The sequence below is a fragment of the Triturus cristatus genome, chromosome 7, assembly GCF_964204655.1.
Source record: "Triturus cristatus chromosome 7, aTriCri1.1, whole genome shotgun sequence".
Classification (NCBI taxonomy): domain Eukaryota; kingdom Metazoa; phylum Chordata; class Amphibia; order Caudata; family Salamandridae; genus Triturus; species Triturus cristatus.
This window is the reverse complement of record NC_140590.1, coordinates 1,330,741,639-1,330,764,310: the sequence shown is the minus strand read 5'-3', so window position 1 is coordinate 1,330,764,310 and position 22,672 is coordinate 1,330,741,639. Positions and strand designations below refer to the sequence as shown.

General features: G+C 43.6%; 1 long non-coding RNA gene across 1 annotated transcript; it reads left to right on the top strand.

The window, feature by feature from the left end:
- Positions 1–300: 300 nt before the first annotated feature.
- LOC146811979 (uncharacterized) lies at positions 301–5,967 on the top strand. The gene is made up of 2 exons (XR_014966812.1): positions 301–1,076; positions 3,752–5,967. It is a non-coding gene; the product is annotated as an uncharacterized LOC146811979 (long non-coding RNA).
- The last annotated feature ends 16,705 nt before the right edge of the window (positions 5,968–22,672 follow it).

The window sequence follows — 22,672 nt, the reverse complement described above, 5'->3', positions numbered from 1 at the left end:
CATGCAGTCTTGAGGAAGTCCTAAATGACCATACTGGAGGACATCAGGAGCCATGCTGCCCAGTTCAGTGAGGGAAGGTTGGGGTGATGAATCCTCCAGTTCATGTTGGAAAGCAAGTCCGGTCTGCACGTCAGTCTCCTGTGTGGGCATACTGACAGGTGCAGAAGGTCCTAGAACCACCATTGCCTGGGTCAGTCCAGAGCCATCAGAATCATCCTCGTGTCTGTAGTGAATCAGCCACTTTTGTGGTCTGACACCCTATGATGACCCTCAACCACCACCATTCTGTACTGACTTAAGTGTGTTATGTTACCTTAGCCTTAATGTAGGATGGGTTTGCATATGCCTGCATTTCTTCTGTCTTTTAGTGGAATAGTCTTTCCAAGAATAGAAGGTATGGGATGTTGAGGTGCAGTCTTGTGGGTGGTGGTGCACACATGTGCTCAATGTTGTATACTGAGGGATTAAGTGTATAATGTTATTTGGGTTAGGTGAATTATGACTTTGACCTATTGGCTTTGACGTAGTCTAATGTCATTCTGCCTTCTGACTTTACCTTGCTTCAAACTTTTCTGTGTGCACAGTGGTGCTTGTAAGTTGTGTGGATGAGAATTATAGGTGCGGACTATTGCCTTTGACAGGGCCTCATGTCTGACTCTGCCTTGCTGCTACGTGCACAGCCGTGCTTGCAAGTTGTTTGGGTTATTCACATTCAAGGTCTTGGTGTTTTCCTGGGCGATTGTTTTTGTTTAGTGTACTGTGGAAGGCCTTGTGAGAGCTTCGTCAAGACAGAGGCTGGAAGAAGTGCAAATGGAGGAAGAGACTTGAGAGCTCCTTACTGCCATGGAGATGCTTGCTTGGAACTTGGCCAGTTCTGGTAAAATTCCTCTGGCGGTGGGAGGAGGTCTTTCACAAATCTTCTAGTGTGTTTATAGCTGAGGGTTGCAGGCTGAGAAACTGGGAGTTTGGATTCCGAGCGAGGGCAGACGTGTCTATCTCGGATTGAACCCTGGCTTGCTGAGCTCTGATCCCCGGCTGTAATTCCCCCAGTCAGAAGTGGGCAGTGTATGCACCAGGTGATGTATTGAGTTGTGTGGTGCTTTGATCATTGGAGGTGTTTTCTTTGTGGTGTGGGAGGTGCACATCCAGAGTACTCCTCTGCTCTATATATATGTATATCTTTCTGATCTCTTGCAGGACGTCCAGTGTACCTTATCTTATATCAGTTATTGCTTGTTTATTCATCAGTATTATAGTTTGCTCAGTTATTGATTCATGTCTTTAGATTATAAGTTTGCTACATATATTTGAATATGTTCAATCATATTATTGATATGTTAGAGTCTGCTATGTTAGGTGCATTTGGCTTACTGTGTGATGCTATTTACTAATAAATACATCCCAGATATACCAATTCGTCTTTTCCTTGTAGCAGGAGGTGTGGACTCTTCTTGGCCAAGTATTCTGTTGTAGAAGGATGGGTGAATTCCCTTCTAGCAGGTAATTGTGTTATAGGAAGTTGGCGCTACTCCTCACAAGTGATGCGCAAATTATTGTTTTCTTGCCTTGCCTTTGGGGGAGTGTTGAAAGTTTGCCCACCTTAGGAAGTGCAAAGGTGTAGTATATTTGCCTCCCAGGTCGGAGTGCAGGGATTGGGTGTGGCTTATTGGTGAGAAGCCACATTCAAAACATTTTGGCGTAGTCGGTTGCAGGATCTGAACATTGATTTAAAAGGGGAAGAAATACGTTTTTTTTGTCTTTTTTAGAAATTAAAAGCAGACTCTTAGATATCAATTGATTTATTTGCATGGGGGTAGCCCATATGATGTGCTGGCTCGTGAAGTGAGCTAATTGTGCTGAGTTAGAATTGGTGTGTGTGTGTGTTTAAGTGTGTTTTGTAAAAAGTGCTTATAAATAGCTTGCTACGTGAGGCAGAAAGGGCTGGCTCCCTTTCAAGTGTTTGTTAAGGAATGCATATAAAATATTTTCAGTTGCAAAGTGAATTTAAGATATCAGAGCATAATTCTGAAACGTGGGACTCCCTTGAGATTCCAGACTCCGGAGTTGCAATGAAGGGTGTTAATCAGCAGGAGATTAATGACATTTTAGACAGAGACAGCGGTGTTATTTTAAATGTGTTGGTTAATATGCATCAAACATGTGGGCATTTGCAAAAAGAACGTAGTGAGTTGAAAACAGAGCTAGTTGATGCCCAGTTTGAAAATATATCTTTGAAGACAGAATTAAACGTGTACCAGGCTGTGAAGCTGTTTACTTTGACCTGCCAGAATGATTCAGATGTGCCAGGAAGGAATGTGCAGGAAAGTGAACAGACTAACGTTTTAGGCTTAATGATCACCGGTTGCGGACATAAATTAGACATGACAGTGAATGATACATTTTGCTTCGAAAGAGAAATGCAACAATATGATTTTGAATGTGAACAGCAGATTGTGTACAATAAGTCTGATATGTGGTCACTTCATAAACATGAACATTTATTTGGTGAGTTAATTCAAGAGCAATGTGCCCTTTTTAGTTACAGGAAAGTGCAGGGAAATAACAGGTCACTTTTAAATTCAGAAGCTGGACAAATGCAGATGATTCTGTGCTTTCTGGCACCAAAAGATTGTGGACAGAACAACGTTACAGAAAATGTGGTTTGCCTATGGGAGATTGCAATGGTTGTTAAGTGGCGTGTACAGACAGAAAAACAGTTTGCACAGGATTTAATAGAAAGTCCTGAGGTGGAGTTTGAAACACAAGATTTTCAAGTGAAGGTGCCCCATGTTACAAAGGAAATTCATTTGAAACAGTACAGAATGCCAGATGGGCGTGAAGGGATCAGTGAGATCATTCAGGGCTTGACAGATTGAGGTGGTGACCCTAATTGTGTAGCATGTGTGCAAATATACCTTCTTTGACTGACGCTGTCCCAGATATTGTTACAGAAGTAGCATGGGACTTGATATATGACTTTTGATATTGCCAATGCTTTTTTTCTTTTTGATATGTCAAGAGCAGTTTAGTTTTTTTTTTTTCATGAGGTGATAGACTAATGACAGTTAAGAATTTGCTTGAATTAGTTAGACAGAATGGGGGAGCATTTTCAGATTAAAGAATGTGAAGTCTTGCTGGAGGTAAGGAGAGGTTAAAGCTGTTTTTCCTCTCAGTCATGTTAAGAGTTGTTCTGGGAGTGGGTCATTTGAAAGCGTCTTTCAGATTGATTTTTGGGAGGCTTGCAGTGAGATCATCCAGCAACGCTGAGAAGAGCTCAGGCTTTCTGTGATGACTTAGGAGGAATTCCTACGGGAGGGGTCATCCCAGCTCCTCTCCCCAGTAGAGAGAGTCGCAGAGCAGATAGGTACAGATGAAAGTTGGCAGCAGGAGTTCAGAGCACGTTGACCTTGAAGAGATAAGGTGCGAGCTAGAGACATGTTATGTTTGGCGAGCGGCCAATTGCTGTCCGCAGAGATTTGTGAAGGGGGGCAGCACCTGTGAGGGGTGCAGTGAGAGAAGTGAGAGGAGGAGACTGCCCCAGCCCTTCTTGCTGTGAATAGAAAAAGAGAGATTTTACCAAGAATTCAGAGGCTAAAGCGTTGGTAGTATTCTTAGACAATTCCCCAGAGCTGGAGGAGACCTATGTAGACAGAAATTAAAATATTGTATTTTTTGGAAATGCAAGACGGAAGAAGTGTACTTTTGAAAAATGTTTTTTTTGCAAGAAGAGTGATGCTTGTTTCTTTTTCAGATTTGCCCAGTTCTCCGCGTGTGAGTGGGACTCCCTTCTCCCGTGTGAGTGGGGCCCTCCCTCTCCCCTCCCTCTCCCCCCCTCCCCTCCCCCCCCCCCAAGCCTGGAGTGATCGCCAGACCAGACGGTGGCGGCTGATGCCTGTGGCTATCCAGACTGGATGGGGTCCTCCCTTGTCAAGGAGATACGGATGCTGATATATACCAGAGAGCATGATGGACTGCTTCTTTCCAAGCAAAATGGGATCAGCAAAGTGTGGAACTGTTTCCTTCACGTGAGGCCAACTTTATATGCATGAAGGCTGTGTGTCTTTCACACAGGGTGACTGCTTGTGTGACGGTGAAGACAAAACAAAAGAAGGAACTACAGGATGTGCTTTGCCAGAACTGTTTTATGAACGTGAAGTTCGGATGCGATGGGAGACGGCTGTGTGTTTTGTCACACAGAAGGACTGTTTTTGATTTTAGAGAGAAAAAACCGATAGAGACGCTTTGCTGCAATCAGAGTAGATATTTTCTGAGTTAGAGACTGGACAGTAATAACCTGTTGCTACAATATATGAGTTTGGCAGTAGAGTTTCCAGTTTAACAATTAGAGGCATTAGGAGCATTCAAAAGCTTGATTCATTTATTTTGTGTATCCATTCAACATGTATCCAGATATCTATGAGCTATTTCTAGATGCACCTGAGTTATTGCATGTTTGCAATGGAGCATTTCGATCATAGTTGCTTTTTAGTCATGATTTGTTTTGAATTATGTATTTTTGTGTAGTCACTTCAACACATGAGTTGCTGTTTCAACATGTGCTTTTTAATAGTTGTGCCTTTCAATTTAGAAATGTGGTTTTAAATGATTTTGCTTCCATTGAGATATGCAGTGCTTCAATGATAGTTTTGTTTTTCAGTTATGATATACAGTTGCTATTTGCTTTGCAATGATTTCATTTTTGCAGTTAAGAGATGCAGTGCTTCATTAGATTTTGTTTTTGACATATGTGAATGGTGATGATCGAGGGTCATGGGGTGCAATGTAGTGAATCAGCCACTTGTGTGGTCTGACACCCTATGATGACCCTCAACCACCACCATTCTGTACTGACTTAAGTGTGTTATGTTACCTTAGCCTTAATGTAGGATGGGTTTGCATATGCCTGCATTTCTTCTGTCTTTTAGTGGAATAGTCTTTCCAAGAATAGAAGGTATGGGATGTTGAGGTGCAGTCTTGTGGGTGGTGGTGCACACATGTGCTCAATGTTGTATACTGAGGGATTAAGTGTATAATGTTATTTGGGTTAGGTGAATTATGACTTTGACCTATTGGCTTTGACGTAGTCTAATGTCATTCTGCCTTCTGACTTTACCTTGCTTCAAACTTTTCTGTGTGCACAGTGGTGCTTGTAAGTTGTGTGGATGAGAATTATAGGTGCGGACTATTGCCTTTGACAGGGCCTCATGTTTGACTCTGCCTTGCTGCTGCGTGCACAGCCGTGCTTGCAAGTTGTTTGGGTTATTCACATTCAAGGTCTTGGTGTTTTCCTGAGCGATTGTTTTTGTTTAGTGTACTGTGGAAGGCCTTGTGAGAGCTTCGTCAAGACAGAGGCTGGAAGAAGTGCAAATGGAGGAAGAGACTTGAGAGCTCCTTACTGCCATGGAGATGCTTGCTTGGAACTTGGCCAGTTCTGGTAAAATTCCTCTGGCGGTGGGAGGAGGTCTTTCACAAATCTTCTAGTGTGTTTATAGCTGAGGGTTGCAGGCTGAGAAACTGGGAGTTTGGATTCCGAGCGAGGGCAGACGTGTCTATCTCGGATTGAACCCTGGCTTGCTGAGCTCTGATCCCCGGCTGTAATTCCCCCAGTCAGAAGTGGGCAGTGTATGCACCAGGTGATGTATTGAGTTGTGTGGTGCTTTGATCATTGGAGGTGTTTTCTTTGTGGTGTGGGAGGTGCACATCCAGAGTACTCCTCTGCTCTATATATATGTATATCTTTCTGATCTCTTGCAGGACGTCCAGTGTACCCTATCTTATATCAGGTATTGCTTGTTTATTCATCAGTATTATAGTTTGCTCAGTTATTGATTCATGCCTTTAGATTATAAGTTTGCTACATATATTTGAATATGTTCAATCATATTATTGATATGTTAGAGTCTGCTATGTTAGGTGCATTTGGCTTACTGTGTGATGCTATTTACTAATAAATACATCCCAGATATACCAATTCGTCTTTTCCTTGTAGCAGGAGGTGTGGACTCTTCTTGGCCAAGTATTCTGTTGTAGAAGGATGGGTGAATTCCCTTCTAGCAGGTAATTGTGTTATAGGAAGTTGGCGCTACTCCTCACAAGTGATGCGCAAATTATTGTTTTCTTGCCTTGCCTTTGGGGGAGTGTTGAAAGTTTGCCCACCTTAGGAAGTGCAAAGGTGTAGTATATTTGCCTCCCAGGTCGGAGTGCAGGGATTGGGTGTGGCTTATTGGTGAGAAGCCACATTCAAAACAGTGTCTGAGTGTGAGAGTTTGGTCACCACCTTCGGGATGAGTGGAAGAGGTGGAAAGGCGTACACAAATGCCCCTGACCAGCTGATAAAAAGGGCATTCCCCTCCGACCCTGGTCAGTAGTACCTTGAGGGGAAGTCTCTACATTTTTTGTTTGTGTCGTCCGCGAACAGATCGATGCTTGGACGACCCCGTTCTTGGAAAATGTCCTTGACAACTTCATCGTTTAGAACCCAGCCCTACTGGTCCTCGAAGTGCCGACTGAGAGCGTCTGCCTGTGAATTCTGCTCTCCCGGTAGGTGTACTGCTGTAATCGATAGATTTCTCGCTAAGAGCCAATGCCAGAGGGCCTGAGCTTCCAGCGATAGAGTCCTCGATCGAGTCCCTCCCTGTTTGTTCATGTATTACATGGTGGTCGAATTGTCCGTCTGTACTAGAATGGAATTGGTCTGAATCAAAGGGAGGAAAGCCTTGAGAGCCAGATGCACCGCCCTCAACTCCAGCATTTTAATGTGGTACAACTGTTCTTTCATTAACCATTGACCTTGCGTCTGGAGAGGCCCCATGTGAGCTCCCCAACCCTGGAGGAAGGCGTCCGTGATCAAAGATTGGGAGGGAGGAGCATGATGGAATGGCACTCCTACCAGAAGATTTTCTTGTCTCATCCACCATGGTATTGATGCTCTGGCTGCGTGCAACAGTTGTATCCGTACTTCCCACCGGGCCGTTCTTTGATCCCACTTGTCCTCCAGATCCTTTTGTAAGGGACGCATTCTCAACCAGGCATTGGGTACCAGAAAGATAAAGGATACCATTGATCCTAGAAGAGATGCAACCTGACGGACCGAAGGTAGGTTGTTGCGTAGGATCTGCTTGCCCTTCAGTGTGATCGAAAACAGTCTCTCCTCCGAAGGAAACACTTTTCCTATTGCGGAGTCTATTATTACCCCCAGATAATTAATTCTTTGCGTAGGTTGCTGAATCGATTTTTCGAAGTTTACATGGAGACGCAGCTGCTGGCACAGGTCCAGACATTGTTGATAATTGCTCCTCACGCTCTGGGGGGAGGGACCTTCCAGAAGCCAGACGTCGAGATAGGGGTACACAAAGATGCTCTTGCATCGTAAAGCGGCTGCTACTACTGCCATGCACTTCGTGAACACTCGGGGAGCTGATTTCAACCCGAAGGGCAGCACCTTGAACTGATAATGCGAGGACCCCACCAGAAAACGCAGAAACTTCCTGTGATGAGGATTGATTGGGACATGAACGTATGCATCTTGCAGATCCAGCGAACACATCCAATCTCCCTGATGTAGATGTGGATATATTTGATGAAAAGCCAACATGCAAAACCTTTCTTTTCTGATGGCCTTGTTGAGTGTTCGAAGGTCTAGAATAGGTCTGAAATCTGACTTTCAACCCTTTTTCTTTACTAGGAAGTATCTTGAGTATACTCCTTGACCTCGTTGTGATGCAGGGACCTTCTTGATGGCTGACTTTCTTAATAGGATAGATACCTCCCGCTGCAGTATTTTTATCTGGTGGCATGTTGTTTTCGCTGGTGGGATCGAGGGAGGCCGATGTTGAAAATGTAGAGTACCCATTTTGCAACGTAGTCAACACCCATTGGTCTTTTGTAATACTCTGCCACTCATCCATATAATTGGCAATACTTCCCCCTACTGGAGTGGAAAACAGTGATGAGGAAGCAGACACTCATTGTTTAGTTGGTGTTTTTGCTGAGGTAGTCGACTGACTAGGGGTTCCTCTGGGGTACGACAACCCTGGTACTGGGACTTCGATTGACCCTGCTGCTGCCTCTGCCAATGAGGGGTTTGAACCATCTGACGGAAGGGTCGCCGATCGTAGGGCCTGTAACTGCGCCGGAACTCTTTCCTCTTCTCAAGTCCGACCGCCTTCAGGGTATCGAGTTCTGACTTCATCCTCGACATTTCCTCATCAGTGTGAGTGCCAAACAAGGATGAGTCTGTGAAAGGGAGATTGAGACTCCGGGACTCCGCTTCCGGTTTAAGTGCAGTAAGACGGAGCCAGGATGATCTTCTGGCGCTGATTCCATGTGCATAGAAATGCGCAGACAATGTCGCTCCATCAGCTGCGGCGCTGATCACTTAGTTTGCCACCCAGCTGCCTTCTTGCACAATTTCCTCAAAATCTCTGACGTCTTCCCTTGGCAGCTTCTCTGTGAACCTCTGCAGGGAGTCCCACAAAGATCTGTCATAGCGCCCCAACAGGGCCGAAGCGCTGGAGACTTTCATCATGGAGGCTGTTGTGCCACAGACCTTTATACCCCATGCTTCCTGTGATCTGCTCACCTTATCCGGTGGAACTGTAGATGACGAGGCTACTGCGTGCGTTTTCTTGGCCGCAGCTATAATAACAGAATCTGGTGATGGATCAGATCTGAGGAATGAAGGGTCTTATTCAAGCGGCCTATATTTCTTCACGATTCTCGCTGGTGCGGACTTGAGAGTCGATGGTGTTAGAAAAATGTCCATTACAGGCTGGAGCAGACCCGGGACCAGAGGTAGCAGTGGCTTGGCTGCTGATCTCTGATGCAAAGTCTCGAATATGACTGAGGACGAGCTTTGCTGAGTAGGCATAGAGATGTTTAGTTTGTTTGCCCCTCTGGATAGAACATTGTGAAAAGTAATGATGTCGTCCACCGGAGAGATTCTCGACGGTGGGCTGTCTGTGAGAGTCGGGGAGTAGTCCCTCTTCGAGGAATGGGTGGAAGAGGGTGAACTTGTTGAAGACCTGTGTCTTCTCCTTTGCTCTCGAGACCTGGATCTTCTTCTTGAAGAGCGAGCAGGAGTATGTGTGCGATCTCTACCTCTCAATGGAGTAGTAGGAGAGAGATCCGCTGCTTGCACAAGATGGGTTAGAAGAGATCTGTGTAAAGGGCTGGAATGGTCGCACATCCAGTTTGTGGAGCGTCAGCTTTCTGCCAGTTATGCAGAGGTAACAACCATCTGGGAGAGAGGTGTACTGATGGAGATTTTCACCTCTCTTCCCGCACAGGAGCCTCCTGTGAACGTTAGCGATGTGCAGATGGAGATTTCTGCTTCCCTGTTCTTGCAGGATCCTCAGCTGGACGGGTTTGTACAGGTGAAGAAGCCTGGCTATGTGACGTCAAAATGACCACTGGTGATTTTGAGGAAGAGAAAGAAGACCGGCTTGATAACGTGCACTGAGATTATGCTCTCGACGTCGGTGATGGCGACCGAGAAAACCTGACAGAGCGTGAGCCTGTAGCAGACTTGTGCTTCAACGTCGAACGTCCGAGTCTGGATGCCGAAGGAGTCCTTTGTAACGACGGTGAATGTCGCTGCTTCGACGGAGAGCGCTGTCTCGACGCCGAACGCCTTCGTGGTATTGACGACGGAGTTCTCTGCCTCGACGTCGACTGTCTTCGTGATGCTGTGGACGGAGACCACTGCCTCAACGTCGACCGTCTTGCCGTCGGAGGAGTCTTCTGTCTCGACGACGAGTGTCTCTGCGCTGACGTCGACCGAGACCTCTGCCTCGACATTGAATGCCTTCGTGCCGAAGACTGGTGTCTCAACATCGATCGTCTCTGGGATAAAGCCGACGGAGTCCTCCACTTCGACGCCAGAGACGACGTTTTATGCCTCGACGTCGATCTATGTACAGATGTGCGAAGACGGAGTGTCCTGTCTCGACGTCAAACGTTTGGCCAAAGCTGACGGAGACCTGTCCCTCGACATTGACCCTCGCCTGGTTGACGCCAACAGAGGGTCTTTTAACTGACTCGACATTGAAGCTGCTGTCTTCGGTCTTGGAGTTGAACGATGCGAGTGCACTGCTGAAGACTTCGACGACGACATCTGCTTCTTCGACGGAGGTAGGTTGGACGACGATCTCTACGCCAAAGGTGAACAGATCGGTATCTTGCTCCTCGACGTCAATCGTGGTCTCTTTTTCTTCTGCCTCACAGGAGACCTACCTCTTTCAGAGAGTCCATATAACTGAATTCTCTCTCTATCCTTGAGAGTTCTTCTGGACAATTTTTTACAATGTGGACAGTTCTCTGGAGAGTGAGAGTCAGGGAGACAGAAGATACACACAGAATGTGTGTCAGTCAGTCAATAAAACTTTATTCAGTTTTTTACAACTATAAAAGTATACAATAAGCAGAATCTCATTCAATTAAATATAAACAAGTCAATATCATAAAATATGTAATACATCTTCTGCAAGCCTATAAAACAAATTTTCTTTAAAATAGGAGATAAATATCGTCTTAAAATATGTTAAAACCAACTATTCCATTCTTAAGGCACATAAACCTTCAGGTACGTCTCGCCCAATACTTCTATCCTTTAATAACCCATTCTCCTGATAGCTTAAAAGATCTAGATTTCATCAGTACTCTTTACATTTGAGGAACACTTTAACTTTCTTTATATATTTCCCAATGGCACAGGCTATATCCAACTTCATCATTCCCACTAAGAGATTTACAGCTTGCTTCCTGTTTTTAATATCGTATTTTTTAAAAATCGGACCTAAAATCTCTTTTCGTATATCTAAAATCTTCAAGCAATCTAATAAAATATGTAAAATATCACAGGAAGTACCCAAAGTGCAAGTGCATTTTCCATTGCTATCTATCAGAAAGTTTTTAACCACTTTAGTCGCGTAACAGGGGTTTATCCCAATTCTCAATCTTAGCACTTCACGCCGTAACATACAACTAGGTAATCTGTCTATATAAGGGTAGTGTAAATCATTTTCCCATGCCGAGGCCATATGAGAAACTGAGTTTTTCCGTAAGAGATACTCCTGATCATGTGTTTGAGACACTTCCATTCCCAGTGACCTAAGTTCTTTCTTATCCATCTTTAAATGGGGAGACTGAGGGCACAACTTTAGCTTTAACACACCATACGCTTCATTTATTGAGGCTCTTGTCTCTTTTGCCCAGGTCAACTCACTGTTGGATATTTCATTTTTACACCACTGTGCAATTTTTTGGTCCTCACCTGATCCTAAACGCTGCCAGAAGCGTAATAAAGCCATGCAAGCTGTTATAGCCCAAGAGGTGATTCCCAATTCTAGTCTTGCTGCTTGTACCATAGATGATCTAGGCAGCGAGAACAAACTTTTAAGAATATTTCCCTCCTCTTTGTCCCATCCATTTTTGCCACTTAAATAGAGGACCTCTGCACCATACAGGAATTGTGGAGGAACCATTGCTAGATAAGCCTTTAGAACCGGCCTATCGGACATTTCTCCATATGCACTATTAAATCTTTTTAGACCCTTCACGGAAGCCGATGCCCTTATTTTTAATGCATCAAGGTGTGCATACCATTGCAGGCTACTCGCAAACCACATCCCCAAATATCTATATTCTATTACTGTTTCCAGCGTCTCTGTGCCCAGATACCAGGAGAACTTTGTTTTTCTTCTTCCAAAGCATAGGATTTTGGTCTTCTCCATGTTCACAACTAATTTTTTAATTTGACAATATTCATTAAACATGTTTAATTTTCTTTGTAGACCAATTTCCATCTGGTCCATAATTACCAGATCATCTGCATATAATAAACAGGAGATATGGTTTCCTCCTAGTTTCGGGCTAGCCCCTCTAACCTTTCTTAATTTTGAGGGCAGGTCAGCTATAAACAGGGAAAAAAGTAAGGGGGCAAGTACACACCCTTGTCTCAGCCCATTACCGATCTGGATCCTTCCAGACAATCCTCCTTCCTCATCCAAGATTAACTGGGCCCAGTTTCCTGTATGCAGGGCTTGGATCAAGGCCAATAAATCGCCTTGGATATTATACCCTACCAAAGTTGACCACAGCTGCTCCCTGTTCACAAGATCGAATGCTGCGCGGAAGTCCACAAAGCAGCAGAACAGATTGCCCCTCTGCTCGATCGACTTCCGCGCAATGGACCAGAGAGCAAAACAGTGATCAACCGTCGAGTGTCCCTCTTTAAACCCTCCCTGTTCTGCGGGGACTATCTGTTTTCCATCTGTCCAATCCTTGAGTGATCCCAGAATTACTTTAGCAAATACTTTTTCACCTATGTCCAAGTGATTTATTAAACAATAGTTTTTAGGGGAATTTACATCACCTTTTTTATGTATTGGTCTTACAATTGCCCCTTTCCAACTGTCTGGCATGACCCCGGTGTTAAGTATCCCCTGGAACATATTCAAAAAAAACTCTGACCACCACTCAGGATTCGTTTTTATAATAACAGGCGGCAAGTTATCTGGGCCAGCGGCTCGAGTTAAGTTTAGCCTGGCTATTATACTTCTAATGTGACTAGGGGAGAAGTGCTCTTTTACTTCTTTCCCTACGCCTGGCCAAATGATGCTGTTTATTTCCACCATCCTTGGCCACTTCCCATAAATTTCCTCTAGATAATCGACCCACTTGTCCTCCGGTACGGAGCACTGCAAGGACCCTACAACTTTACCAGTGCTTTCTTGTATTAGTTTCCAAAAGCTTTTCACATTTTTTTCTTCAATTGCCTCTAGTAACTTCACCCAGCATCTATCCTTATAGGTTCTTTTTTTATCTCTAATGATTGTTTTATATTTTGACCTTAGTTCCTGAAGTTTAAGTAGCAGTTCATCATTGTATCTCCCTCTCAGACTTCTTTACTTTTGCCTAATGCTGGCTTTTGCTTTGCGACAATCCTCGTCAAACCATGGCTTATTATAACTGTGTAATTTTTCCTTACTTGCTAACTCAAGTTTACTACATTTAATTTTTATCCTGAGGCATTCTACCAATTGCCTTATCATCTCTTCATACCAGGTAATATCCTCCTCTGGTAATACATTTTTTAATGTGAATGTCAGCTGGAATGCACTTAGTTTTTTTATATATTCTTCTGTAATACGAGTTGTAAGTCGCTTTGGATAATCTACCTGTACTTGTAAGGCTCTTTGTCTCTGAGGAACCCTTTTTACATAAAGTTTCGTCAGCAATGGGTAGTGGTCACTACCTTCAACCCTTACTACTTCAAAATGTTTGATTAGATCAAAACTCCAAGCCTGTATAAACACATAATCTATCCGACACATTTGCTGCCCTATTGTAAAGGTGCGCTTAGCAGGCCGATCTGCATCCTTTCTTCCATTTACGCAGACCAGGCACATAGAACCCAACAATTGTCCAAGCGTCACATCTTGGGGTGAAGTGTCACAGCTGGGGAACTTGGCAATCTCTATATTGTAGGCCCTTAACAAGTCTCTACACCATAAATCAATTTTTAAAGGGTTTAATCTATGATTGAAATCGCCCAATATCAAAAGCACATCTCTGGGGTAGATATCACATAAGCCCTCCAGATCCTTTTTTAAGCATTCCAGGTCCACCTTATAATCGTTTCCTTTTACTTTCTGAATATACACATTGGCAATACATATACCTTCCTAACCTAAGTTGTTATTCAACGTCAACACTCTACTACCTAGCACCCAATTACATTTAAATTCAAGGGATTCTATATTCCTAGCAATCTTTGTGGAAACCAGCGTTAGTTGTCCACCTGATGGTCTGCCTAATATATTCTTTCTTGCTGGCTTTACATGATGGGTAAATCCCTCTGTGACTAGGGTTTCGTCGCACAGCCAAGTCTCCTGTAAACATACAATGTCAGTATTCTTAAGAAGGTTTTTAAAGCTTTCCTGGCGCACTATTCTTTTATAACCATTGACGTTCTACGATAATATAGACAGGCTGTGCGACGACCCTAGCTCCTAATCAATATCGCTCAAGTACCCATTTTCTTCACATTCCATATATGCGAGCTCTCTATATCTGTTCCCAACCAACACGTCTTTATCAATCCACCCCAGGTCCTTGGGGGTTATTGTAATTTCAAGATCTTCCTTCTTACCCCATTCGGAGTTGATCATTCTTATTTGTCTATCTCCCAGCCCAGCATGTTTCCTGAGAAAAGGTTCCCCCTGTTTATCCATCAACATTTCCTCCCTTTTTATTATTCTAATTCCTTCTTTTAACATCTCGGTTTCTGCTTTTTCCAATGCTACTTTTACTAATACAGAATAAAGTAGAACCTTTGTTACTTCTTCTCCTTTGGTGTTTACTACAAACCCTACTTCTTTTAGGTCTTCTGAGCTAACGTATCGTAGGCTTGGACATTTCGAAAATGAGGAGAGGAGTTGGGAGCGATTTAGGGGGTTTAGTTTCTTAACTCTTTTCCCACCTTTCCCTGTCCTATAGGCTCCACAAAGAGCCAGAGGTCCGCACGTCTTTCTGACTGTAATCCTGGTGGGCGTCCATCTATCATATCTTCCCTTCTTTGCCTGTGTACTTCTTCGATATCTCTCTTCTTGAGGCCCCTCCCGGGGTTGGGGTTGCTAGGTCCTACACCTGGGGACATACCTAACTCTCTTTCTACGACTACTTCTTTATTTTCCCTGGAGTATTTCCTCAGGGAAACATTGGCACTTTTTACGGTTCTTTTTCCCTTTGTCCACCTAAGTTGTGATTCAGGACATCGGTAGTTACTCCTGTATCTGCCAAGTTTATCTTTTTAGATTCTGGGGGTCACTACCCTGCCAGCTGCCCTTTGTTCTGGCGTTACCCCTTTCCCGTTAGCCTGTTGTCTTAAGGATTGGCCTTTGGGTGGACCTTTTCTCCCCTTACTTGGCCGCGGGATGTATTGTTTTTTATACCTCCTTTCCCCACATCTTTTTATGATCATAGGGCAATGTGATATATATACTGTTGGTTCTTCCTTCTGTAATCGGCTATTCCTTACAGCTTCTTCCTCCCCATCAACCTTTGCTTCCTGGTGGGCTTCTACTGGTCTTACTAGTGAGGGCATCAGATCTTTAATTTGTGTCAGCTCCCCGATCATATTCTTAAACTGCTTGCTTTGTGTTTTTAAAATTTCATTATTTAAAACTGAAATCTCTAAAATACCCTGCAGGGTTTTCTGGAGCATCAGCATAACCTCTAGCATAGATACACTGGAGGATCCCGTAACCTCCAGGCTATGCAATGATGGACATGATAAATCAGTTCGAGCAACATAAGAATTTTCCAGTCTTGCTTTCGCGTTGAGACTGTATTTCCTCAGGTTAGAGACGTCCTCACACAAGGATTTACTTAGAGGGGCTCCTTCTTCCTCCGCCACCTCTGCCTCTATTTCGTGAACAAACAGTGACTGAAATAACCTTGGCGAGGAGGATAAGCGTGGTTCCATAGAGATTTCGGCCATGTTAAAATTTGTTTGATTCAGAGATTCCAAGCTTAGGGCTACCGGGTCCTCTGAGATTAGCGGAGTCTCTAACACACTCTGCTAATCTCAGAGGACCCGGAGGACCCGGTAGCCCTAAGCTATATATATATACATATGTGTTTTTCATATATACTTTTTATTATTTTTGGGGTCCCCGGGAGGCAGACGGGGCAATAGTCCCTGATCTGCCCCCCCGGGGCAGAAAGCCCACTAGTCACCAGGGATTATGTTATTTTTTTTACACGTAGGGGCTGCCAAGATGGGCAGGCTGATGCCCTCACCCCCAAAAAAGTCTTTCTGCCACCCCTCCACCCCAGAAGGCAGATCGGGGCAACTAGGCACCAGGGATGTTTATGGGCATGTCAGGGAGAAGCCCTATAGGCAAGGGTCGCTCCCCTTTTTTAGAGGCACACATTTTGGCTGTTTCAATTATACTTCTTGGAGGCAGAAAACCACTAGAAACCAGGGACAGCTTGTGTGTGTGCAATCTTGAGTTTGGCTGACGGTCTCTGTGTACTGACCTTTAGCTGGCATTTTGCTGGCAGTGTGTGTGGACTTGCACTAAGCTAATGGTGTGTGTGGACACGCGATTGATGACGGTGTGTGTAGATTGGCGCTTGCCTGGTCGTGTGCTTGGAGTGGAGCTTTGCTGGCGGTGTACGTGGACTGGCGCTTGGCTGACTGCATGCATGGATTGTGCTTGGCTGCAGGGCCCCGGGCATTTCCCCAGTGGACCGGAGGGGTGGGAGAGGGTTTCTGGCTGTGGGGGACGGTTTTGTGGCAGTGTTTCAATGTCAGCACCCAGTAAGAAAAGCGGGAGTGGTGCTTTTTACTAGCACGCCCCATCCCCAGGGCCGGTCAAGCAGCAATCTGCCAGAGCTAGTTGTTGTTCCCAGTCCGGCCCTGCTTGACTGGCTGTGTGCGGGGATGGCACTTGGTAGGCAGACTGTGTGGGTGGCGCTTGGCTGGCGGTGTGCGTGGATGGAGCTTGGCTGGTAGTTTGCGTGGATGGTGGTGTGCGTGTACTAACTCTTGGCTGGAGTTGTGGCTTACATGGATCACCCAGCGTTTTTTTACCCAGAATCCCCCGCAAACCTTGAATTTACTTATAAAAAATCGCATTTTCCTCACATTTTTGTGTGGGTAAGTTGTAGGATAAGCGTGCAGACACCAATTTCCATCCTCACAAGTAAGGTATTATTTTTATCAGGAGACAGGGGGGAACGTTTAGTGGTCGGAAATGTGTGCCGTGCGGTGATCCTACAACTTCCCTCACAGATATTAGAGGAAAATTTGACTTTTTAGCTACATTTGATGTTTGAAGCGGATTCTGGGAAGGAAAATGTTGGAGGAACAAAGCACGCCACACCTCCCTGGACCCCCAGGGATGTCTAGTTTACAGAAATGGCTGGGTTTTTTAGATTCCCCTAGATATCTGCAAGCCCGGGACCAAAAACACGTGTCCACTTATCTATCACAAACCTACCTGGTTTTTTAAGGGGGTCACCTGCATTTTTGATCCCGATCTCAGCGGCCATCTAAGGAAACCTACCAAACCCAGACAATTCTGAAAACTAGACATCTAGGGAAGTCCAGGAAGGTGTGTCTTGCATGGGTCTCCCAACATTTTCTTACCCTGAATCCCCTGCCAACCTCCAATTTAGCTAATCAAATCTCATTTTCCTCACTTTTCTGTGTGGGAAAGTTGTGGGGTCACTGGGCTGCCGCAAATGTCCTACCACCCAGCGTTCCTCCAAGTCTCCAGATAAAAATGGTACCTCACTCGTGTGGTTGGGCCAAGTACCCGTGAAAGGCAAGGGCCCAAAACATATTGTGGGGGCATCAAAATTACCTATCACAAAATGGACGCTAAAGCTGACAAACCCTTTTCACACTTAAGGAATAGCCGATATGGAGCTATGCTGAATAGAGTAGCTGCCTCCATAAATCTGATATTTGTGCAAGATCTTAACAGCTCAAACTCTAGGCAAGTACTGATGTTCACAAGGTCAGGTTTGTACTCATCATATATTAATTTCAAGGGAACAGACTCCAGTTTTTAACAAGCATGAGGTACACATAAGCTACCTAAGTGAGCATAATGCCTTAACCCTGGAATTAAAACTAGATCTTGGCATTAAAACTTCAAATATTCCTCAATATCGGCTTGAATACACAAAGAATAAGGGCCTAAATATCAATATTTATATTTGGTGAATAATCAGTCTTAAATTGCCACTGTTTTACAAGATGACAGTTGTCCTTCAGATATTATCCAGGCATATTCTACCTTGAACACGTACATGGCAGCTAAACTGACCAAAAACACCCCGATGATTAGTAGTATCCTAAGCTGGTTTAATCATGCTTGCACTCAAGCTCATAAAACTCTCTAATTAGCTCTTAAAAAGCAACACAGAGACCAGCTAGGTGTAGCTCAAGCCAGAAGTACATATAAAAAAATTATTGCAGCTAGACAAGTTGAAATAAGGGGGATTGCCTGGAAAAACCTTAAAGCTGCATGTGGGCTGAAGGATGCTCGTGTCTTTTGGTAGGCTGTTAACTCCCCCTTTCTCTCAGGCTGTGATAGTCTGAAGGTTGACACAGTTATCCCAGTGGAAGTATGGGTAGAGTATTCTCTAAAATGTTTGGGCCCGGTGAATTATCACCTTATCTGGTATCGGGAGAAGAAGCTCATCATGATTAAGAGGCTTCCACTATCTTGAGTGAATCAACTGAGGTGTCAGACGTTATATTAGCTACAGAAAGTAGCCCTGCAGATAAAGCCCCAGGTCCAGATAAAATCCCCGCTGATTTTTACAAATCTTTACACCAATTTTGGGGTCTGTCGATCACAAATGTCATAGGGTCAGCAAGTGTAGGTCCTCCTGGAACAGCCCCACTGCTATCATCCAACCTCACTCTTAAGACAGAACGGTCAAAATCGTGGGTAGGGTTACCCTGGCCAGCCTAGAAGTATTAGCAGCTGAAAACCAGGGACTCTCGGACGTACAGTATGGATTTCGTCCAGGGCTAGGAACTGTTGAGCAATGTCTGACTTTGTGTCTTATCGCACAAAAATAAATGAAGGCCAAAAAGCTGTGTCCATTTGGCCTTTATGAATTTAACACGCACATTCGACATTGTTCAGCGGCCAAAATTATCAGTGATTATGGAAAATATGGGGATGGACAGTGCAATCAAACTTACTTTGTAGATTCCATACGCACACTACAGCCAAAGTCCGGTACAGTAGGGAAGGGGACCTCTCAAAAGAAATTTGTTTAGTTGTAGGGGTAAGGCAAGGATGTGTACTGGCCCAGTTTCTCTTTTTATTGTACATAAATGGCCTCGAGGATTATCTATGTAACAGAGGAAAAGATATCCCGAAGATTGGCTCCCGCTTAGTACCGGTACTATTGTACGCAGATGATGCGGTGCTAATAGCCACGGCAGCCAACAGTTCACAGCCACTTTTAGATGCTTTTAACATGTTTATGGTTGATTTTGGGCGAAGGACATACCTCACAAAGTCTTTTATAATGTAATGAGGGCCCAGGGTATCGAAAACAAGGGAATTTATGCTTGGTGGTGCAGAAATTCTTAAAGTCCCACATTTTACTTATTTGGGTATACCAGCTGAATTTACTTTCAATTGGAATTTTTTATTGAACATCAGAATATCAATCTCAAAGGCCCACATTTGCTATAAGACTGGGGCACAAACTGGTGGGTTAGTTATCGCTGCTAGCAGTCCCTCAATCGACTCCCACCAATTTTTGTCATGCAGAACTAGAGCTTTGTTTTATAGAAGATCACATGAAACTACAGCCACTTCTACTTTGGCTTAGAATATGGAGGAAACCAGAGGTGTACTTCAGTAGAGCCATTATGGCTGACTGTGCTTTAGACAACTCACTAGACATTCCACAGCTCTACTATATACAGCAAAGCTTCAACGAGCATAGTCTCCCAGAACTTTTCTCCAATCCTACTGATCCTTCCAACTGGGCATCTCAAAAAGTGAAAGTTATTTATTAGACGCAATCAATCCTTGTGTATGGCAAATATGAACGCAGGGTTTGAGGGGCATCTCCAACTGAATTTAAATGTGAGTTTATCACCTGCACTGTATCTTAGAGTATTTTTAAAGAAAACCACACATTTTTACTAACTAGATTTCAACTTGACGTTCTTCATTGTTTGATGTCTTTTCCTACTCAAGGTACATGGTTCCCATAGCCCCCACCTTGCCCTCTGATGGTATCACAACACAAAGCACAATGCAGCTTACTCTATTTTGTTCACTTTATAATACACAAAGGAGACAGCTTCTGCACCCAGCACTATGAAAACCAGAGGTTAAGTCTCATGAGCTGGCATCTGCACATTTACAATGTTTGGGAAGATTACAGATTTGTCATGTTGCACTAAATTTCATAACAAGTGCTTTGCAAATCGCTTGCAAATATTGAGGAATTCTACCAATCACTTTCTTTTAACTTCTGTAGTACAAAACTGGTTTTTAGTATTTTAAATTTAAACAAGCTTAGAATTATGATATATATATATATAGGTCAGTCAGGCAGAACTCTAACGTTCCATAAGAAGTACGATCACTTATTCAATGAGGTCACAATCCCAAAATCCAATGTGATTGGTGAGAGAACAACTAGAGAAGAACTCACTGAAGAAAGTGATGCATCAGATAGTAATGTTTCTGATGTGTCGGGAGAAACCCTGGCACAAAATGCACAAGACAGCAGTGCAGGAAAAAACAACTTCTTAAAACAATTCCAGATGATGACCAGAGCAAAATTAAACCAAACACAAGGGGAACAGGATTTTCGGCGGGGTCGAGGACGTGGCACACGAGGAAAAATCAGAGGGCGAGGAGGAACCGCAGGAACAAAGAAGCAAGGTCAAGGAGAAGAAAAAGGAGAGCCAAACAAATCAGTAGCATGGTCAACACGAGCGAAGAAGGGTGCAAAATGAACGTGGTCAATTTATCGGACCGTAAGTTATCAATTTTAGATATCAATTTACTTTCATTGGGATTGTCTTTTTGTCCATCTAGCAAGACAAGCTTGGGTTTTGACTCGGTGGCAGCAGGGCCAAGTCAAGATAATCAAATAGAACAAAAGAGAGTGCCGGTGCTGCACTGAACTTTCAAAGAGATTTAAACAAATGCACCGATTTAAACAAATCCATTTTATCCATTTTTTGATTGATTTTAATCAAGGATATTTTTATGCAAATTTTTCTTATTATTTTGCACGGTTATATTAGAGTGATTCAAGCATATACAAAAAAATAATCAGAAAGAACAAACAAAAAGGTGCATTTCAAATATTTACATTACATAAACACATATGAATAACCACACAGCTAGCGTACCTCAGACATACAGACGATAGACAACATTCAATTTACAATTTACACTTATATGTACAAAAACTAACAACAGGCCATCAGTGAATAACACTTGCACTATTTCAAAAACGTTTCTTTTTAAATTGTTTAGCAGTTATTTGGCCGAAGGCGAAGACAAGTCAAGGTGGGTCAACGCGTTTCGAATCCCTTCACCGGGGATCCTCATCAGGACCAAAGCTCTCTGGGAAACAAAAAACGAACAGCACTGAGTTAGACCAATTAGCCCCTCCGCAAAAGTTTTGAAAGGCCGCTAAACTCTGATCAAGAGCCTTACCTAAAGTTTGAAAGTACGCAACCAAGGCTTTTAATGGATGGTAAAAGAACGTCCAATGGGAAGATCTGTGGACAGCAGAGTAGAAAAAAGTTTTTTGAGAACAGAGATTAAAGAAAAGAACACAACGTCTAACCTGATGTCTAGTGGCTAAAAAATCGAAAACTTACTTGCAGGTGTATACGGTGTCTTATGTATGCATCTATAACCCCTTATTCCTCCTGGGCGGAGTAGAAAGTACTAGTCAGGAGCAGCGTGTCAATTAGTTAACCAGCCGGAATCTGCGCACCAATAGAAAACGTAGTCGTTAGACCATAGTTCTCCGTACTGTTTAGTACTATTGCCACACGCACACTCACTACCTCCTGCGAGGTCTCTAAATCGTATTTACCTTTTTAATCTCGTTATTCGGACGCCATTGGAACCGACGTGAACCGTGCACGAAGACGAATGCTTGTGTAATAAGATGGTGGCCATTTTGTAGTTGCTTTACGGCATCCAATTACAGGGCGGAGCTCCAGAGGTTTCTGGGAGATGTAGTTTGGCCGCGATTTGTGTCCTTACAACGGAGAAAAAACTTCACAACAACAAACATTCTAGGAACAATTTAGAGAATAAAAAGGTCAACGTAGTGACAGCCTTTTGAATGTAGTAAAGGAGTGTGATGTTTGAAAGCTCGTATTTTTAGGGATATTCCTCCTGGTTTCAGGTTGTATTTATCGGCCAGTTTTTTAGACGAAAAACTTTATTGTGCGACATGAATGGACAAGCTGAACGGCATTGTGAAGCTGGAAACTTGGGTTTAACCAACAACAAGGGTTAGTTCATGGACTATTCTTACACCCGTATGTTGATAGTCATCCTTAAATGAGCTCTTGATGAATTATAGTAATCCATTTACCAACTATAATGACCGAGGAAAGAATAAACCTCATTCGGCTTGTTAAGGGGCCCGTTTTCCAAAGATGGGGAAAGGTGTATTTAAGATGTGCATCAACACTGAAACCCATATATCGCCTCGTGTATTTCAAACAGCACCACGTGAGGTGTCAGCAGGACCGGATTTTTAATTGGTTAAAGAGGGCTTGAAGGATTTTTTACAGATTATAAATCTCGGATAGCTCATTCAGTCCATCCACTGATGTGTTAAACTTGATGATAAGCATCGCCTCTCTCTTAACCAATTTGGCGTCAAGATCGCCACCTCGGTCATCTTGTGTGACTTTTGAGATCACAGTCCATCTCACATCTTTTTCTGTGTGGTTGTTGAGATGCCAATGGTTAACCAGCGGAGCATTAGGCACGTTCTTACGTATCCTCGATTTATGTTGTTGTATTCTTGTCCTTATTTCCTGATTTGTTTTCCCAATATACAACTTGTCGCAAGGGCAAAAAATACCATATACTACATACTTCGTTTTACAGTTTGAGAAAGAATTATGTTT